Source organism: Equus caballus, chromosome 6, assembly GCF_041296265.1.
Source record: "Equus caballus isolate H_3958 breed thoroughbred chromosome 6, TB-T2T, whole genome shotgun sequence".
NCBI classification, from domain to species: domain Eukaryota; kingdom Metazoa; phylum Chordata; class Mammalia; order Perissodactyla; family Equidae; genus Equus; species Equus caballus.
In genome coordinates, this window is record NC_091689.1 from 49,303,194 (window position 1) to 49,309,436 (window position 6,243).

The following is a 6,243-nucleotide window of genomic DNA, read 5'->3' on the forward strand; positions in this document are numbered from 1 at the left end:
CTCAGAGAAGGGGAACCTGGCATTATCTGCCTAGTCAGATTTCAAATTGTGATCGACTAGTGACACCTTGTGCATTCTTCCCCCTTTTTGAATGGAAGTTTTCATTGTGTTTATTTTATCCCTGTTCTGCTCTTGTATCTGGGATACAAGTGTACAGAACGATTTGTCTTTTTAATCCATTGTTATATGGATAAAGAGGAGGTGTTCACAGACATGATGTGGATCACAAAAATCTGAATTTTGAGCCTAACACTGTAATTGAATAAGATTGCAGGTTTATGGGGATTGTGAAAGTATTTTTAGAAAGAATAAAGTTGAATAAATGTGATCATGAGGGCAGACTGTAGTATATTGTATTATTATTCACTATTATTCAATCCCTCCCTGTTATAGAATTTTATACCTGCATACTTTGACAGGTGACATTGCTCTGCTTCCTACTAGAATCAATGGATATATTTTTCCACTCATTGATGTTGATCTTGGCTATCTGACTTCCTTAGGCTGATGGAAGCTGAGTGGAAGTGACATTGTGAAGGTTCTGAGCTGAAGTCTTAAGATGCAGTTCATGTTTCTCCCTCACTCTCTTGCCTTTCTGTCATCTTTCATAGAGGGAACATGCCCCAAGTAGTTGCTTGCCATAGGATGAGAGGCACACTTAAACTCAACCTTCAGCCAGATGCAAGTTCAGCCAATCCCAGATAAACCCAAAGAGCCACCTCTGACCCACAGACCTATGAGGGAGAAACAAATATTTGTTATTGGAAGCCACTGAATTTGGGGTTGGATTTTTAAATCTTCATTATTATAGCAAGCTGACTAATATCCCCTTTGTATATACGTATGTATTCATATATAAATATACATATATTTATATATACATATATAATATATATGTATATATAATACATGTATATATATGTAATTGTATATAAATATATATGAATACATATGTATATACACACATGTGTATATATACATAAAATATTTATGTATAAAATAACATATATATTTTTAAATAGATATAATTTTTAGAACAGTTTCAGTTTCACAGCAAAATTGAGCAGAATGTACAGAGAGTTCCCACATGCAGCCTCCCCTACTATCAACATTTGGCCCCAGAGCTGTACATTTCTTACAATCGATGAACATACATTGATACATCATCACCCAAAGACTATAATTACATTAGAATTCACTCTTGGTGTTTTACTTTCTGTAGGTTTTGACAAATGTGTAGTAACATGTATTTACCATTCCAGTATCCTACAAAACAGTTTAATTGCCTTAAAAATCCTTTGTGCTTTGTCTATTCATTCCCTCCCTCCCCTGTAACATCACTGTTTTTTTCGCTGAAGAAGTTTCTCCCTGAGCTAACATCTGTTGCCAATCTTCCTCTTTTTTGTATGTGAACCATCATGACAGCATGGCCACCAACAGACGAGTGATGTAGCTCTGCACCTGGGAACTGAACTCAGGCTGCCAAAGCGGAGCTCGCCAAACTTAACCACTAGGCCACTGGGGCTGGCCCTGATGTTTTTTAATATCTCCATAGTTTTGCCTTTTCCAGAATGTAGTATTGTTGGAATCATACAATATGTAGCCTTTTCAGATTGGCTTCTTTCACTTAGTGATATGCATTTAAGGTCCCTCCATGTCTTTTCATAGTTTGATAGCTCATTTCTTTTTAGTGCTGAATAAATACTCTATTCTCTGCATATACCAAAGTTTATTTTCCACGGCAGATTTTCTCCTATGTCATCTTCTAGGAGTTGTATAGTTTTTCAGTTTACATTTAGGTCTATGATTCTATTTTGAGTTAGTTTTTGTGAAAGACGTAAGATCTGTGTCTAGATTCATTTTTTGCATGTGGATGTCCAGTTATTCTATCACCATTTGTTGAAAAGATTCTTTGCTCCATTGCATGGCCTTTGCTCCTTTATCAAAGATCAGTTGACTATATTTATGTGGGTCTATTTCTAGGCTATTTTGTTTTGTTGAACTATTTGTCTATTCTTTTTACCAATAGCCACTATCTTCATTACTGTAGCATTATAGGAAGTCTTGAAGTCAGGCAGTGCCAGTCTTCTGACTTTCTTCTTCTCCTTCAATATTGTGTTGTGTGGTTTTCTGTTTATTCTGGGTCTTTTGCCTTGCCACATAAACTTTAGAATCAGTTTGTTGATATCCACAAAATAAACTGCTGAAATTTTGATTGGGATTGTGTTAAATTTATAGATCAAGTTGGGAAGATAGACATTTTCTGGAAGAAGATACCATGATTATTATTAGTTTATTTCTTTATAGCTTTATTGAGACATAATTGACAGCTAACATTGTGTAAGCTTAAGGTGTACAACACGATGATTTGACTTGTGTATATATTGCAAAATGATTACCACAAAAAGTTTAGTTAACATATTCATCACACCCCAGATTTACCAATTTTGTGTGTGTGTGGTGAGAACTTTTAAGATGTACTGTCAGCAACTTTCAAGTATCAATATAGTATAGTTAACTATACTCACATGCGGTACATTTGATCCCCAGAACTTACTCAACTTAAAGCTGGAAGTTTGTACCCTTTGACCGTCTTCACCCGTTTCCTTCTTACCCCCGACCCACACCAATGACAACCACCAATCTACTCTCTGTTTTATGAGTTTGTTCTTTTTTATATTCTACACATAAGTGAGATCAACAGTATTTGTCTTTCTCTGACTTATTTCACATAGCGTAATTTAAATAACCTCAAATTCCATCCATGTTATCACAAAGGGCAGGATTTCCTTTTATGGTTGAATAATTGCATAGATGTACCACATTTTCTTTTATCCATATGCAGACACTTAGGTTATTTCCATATCTTGGCTATTGTAAATAATGAAGCAATGAACATGGGAGTAAAGATAACTCTTTGAGATAGTGATTTTATTTCCTTTGTCTATATACCCAGGGATGGGATTGCTGGATCATGTGGTAGTTCTATTTTTAATCTTTTGAAGAACCTCCACACTGTTTTCCATATGGCTATACCAATTTATATTCCCACCAACAGTGCAAAAGATCTCTTTTCTCCATATCCTCATCAACACTGTTATCTTTTGACCTTTTGATAATTGCCATCCTAACAGGTATGGGGTGATATCTCATTGTGGTTTTGATTTGCATTTCCCTGATGATTAGTGATGTTGAGCACCTTTTAATGTACCTGTTGGGCCTTTGTATTTCTTCTTTGGAAAAATATCTATTTAGGTCCTTTTCCCAGTTTCAGAATGGATTATTTGTTTTTTTGCTACTGAGTTGTGTGAGTTCCCTATATATTTGGATATTGACCCCTTATCAGATATGTGATTTGAAAATGTTTCTTCTCATTCATTGATTAACATTTTATTTTGTTGATCATTTCTTTTGTTGTGCAGAATCCTTTTAGTTTGCTGTATTCCCATTTATTTTTTTGTTGCTTGTGCCTTTGGTGTCATATCTAAAAGATCATTGCCAAGACCAATGTCAAGCATTTTTCTCTATGTTTTCTTTCAGGAGTTTTACTATTTCAGGTCTTACACTTAAATCTTGAATCCATTTTGAGTTAATTTTTAGGAGTAGCTTAAGAAAGGGGTGCAGTTTCCTTCTTTTGCATGTGGATGTCTAATTTTCCCAATATCGTTTATTGAATATCTTCAATAAAGATATTCTTTATTGAAAAGAATATCTTTTCCCTACTAAGTATTCTTGGTTCCCTTGTCAATTAGTTGGCTATAGCTGCGTGAGTTTATTTCCGGGCTTTCTATTCTTTTCCATTGGTCTATGTGTCATTTTTTTATTCCAGTACTATACAGTTTTGGTTACTATAGCTTTGTAGTATAGTTTTAAATCAGGAAGTGTGATGCCTCCAGCTTTGTCTTTCTTTCTAAAGGTTGCATTGTCAATTCAGGGCTTTTGTGGTACTATATAATTCTTGTTTTTTTTGAGGAAGCTTAGCCCCGAGCTTACTACTGCCAATCCTCCTCTTTTTGCTGAGGAAGACTGGCCCTGAGCTAACATCCATGCCCATCTTCCTCTACTTTATATGTGGGAAGCCTACCACAGCATGGCTTGCCAAGTGGTGCCATGTCCGCACCCAGATCCAAACCCGCAAACCCTGGGCCACCGAAGCGGAACGTGCACACTTACCTGCTGCGCCACCGGGCTGGCCCCAGTACTATACAAATTTTAAGAGCTTTTTCTATTTCTGTAAAAATATGCGGTTGGAATTTTGATGGAGATTGCATTGAATCTATAAATGGTTTGGAGTAGTATGGATATTTAACCTTAATTCTTTTTGTAATTTCACAGAGTTTATTAGTTCTAACAGTTTTTTGGTGCAGTTTAGGGTTTTCTCTATACAAGATCATGTCCTCTGCAAACAGAGACAGTTTTATTTCTTCCTTTCTAATTCAGATAGCTTTTATTCCCTTTTCCTACCTGAGTGCTCTGACTAGGACTTCCAGTACTGTGTTTAATAGGAGTGGTGAGACAAGGGGACCCTTGTCTTGTTCCTGATTTTAAAGGAAAATTTTTCAGCTTTTCACTATTATGGATGATGTCAGCTGTGGTCTTATTGTATTTGGCCTTTATTGGGTTGAGGTATGTTTCTTCTATAACCAAATAATTAAGAGTTTTTATCATGAAAGGATGTTGAATTTTGTAGTACACATTTTCAGCATCTATTGAGATGATTGTATAATTTTTATCTTTCGTTCTATTAATGTGACATATCACATTTATTGATTTGCATATATTGAATCATCCTTGCATCCCAGGGATGAATCCCATTTGATCATGGAGTATGATCCTTTAAATGTGTTGTTGAACTCAGTTTGCTAGCATTTTCTTGGGAATTTTTGCATCTATATTTATTAGGAAGATTGGCCTGTAGTGTTCCTTTCTTGTAATACCTTTATTTGGCTTTTGTCTCAGGGTAATGCTTGCCTCATAATATGAGTTTGGGAATAGTCCCTCCTATTCCTTTTTTTGGAGGAATTTGGATTGGTGTTAATTCTTCTTAAAGTGTTTAGTAGAATTTAGCCATCTGGTCATGGGCTTTTCTCTGTTGGGAGATTTTTGATCACTCACTCAATCCTTTTACTCATTACTGGTCTTTTCAGATTTTCTATTTCCTCTTGATTCAGTTTGGTAGGTTGTGCGTTTCTAGGAATTTATCCACTTATTCTAGGTTATCCAATTTGCTGGCATATAATTATTCATAGTAGTTTCTTATGATCCATTATATTTTTCTGGTATCAGTTGTAATGTCTCCTTTTTCATTTATAATTTTATTTGTTTGAGTCCTGTCTCTTTTTTCGTGGTAATTCTAGCTAAATGTTTTGTTTCTCTCTTTTCAAAGAACCATCTCTTAATTTTGTTAATCTTTTCTATTGTTTTAGTATTCTCTATTTCATTTATTTCTATTCTAATCTTTATTATTTTTCTTCTGCTAATTTTGAGCTTAGTTTGTTCTTCTTTTTCTAGCTCCGTGAAATGTAATGTCATGGTTTTTATTTGAGTTATTTCTTTTTTCTTGATGTATGTGTTTATAGATATAAACTTTCCTCTTAGAACTGCTTTTGCTGCATCCCATAAGTTTTGGTATACTGTGTTTCCATTTTCATTTGTCCATTGGTTGTTCAGGAGGGTGTTGTTTAATATCTACATATTTGTGAATTTTCCATCTTTCCTCCTATTATTTATCTCTGGTTTTATACTGTTGTGATCAGAAAAGATACTTCATATAATTTCTGTATTCTTGAGACTTGTTTTTTCACTTAACACATGATCTATCTGAGAAAATATTCTCTGTGTGATTGAAATGAGAGTGAATTTTATTCCTATTGGATGGAATGTTCTGTATATGTCCATTAGGTCCATTTGGTCTATAGTGTTGTTCAGTTCTGCTATTTCCTCACTGATTCTTTGTTTGGATGATCCATCCATTGTTGAGTGCAGTGTTAAAATCTTCAACTATTATTGTATTGATGTTTATCTCTCTGTTAGTATTTGATTTATATGTGTAGGTGTTTCACCATTGCATGCATAAATATTTACAATTGTTTATCTTTATATAACGAACTTCTTTTCTCTTATGAACATTGTTAGCTTAGTCTATTTAGTCTGATATAAGTACAGCTACTCCTGCTTTTCTTTGGCTACTATTTTCTTGGAATATCTGTTTCCATCCCTCCAGTCTTGGCCTGTTTGTGTCTT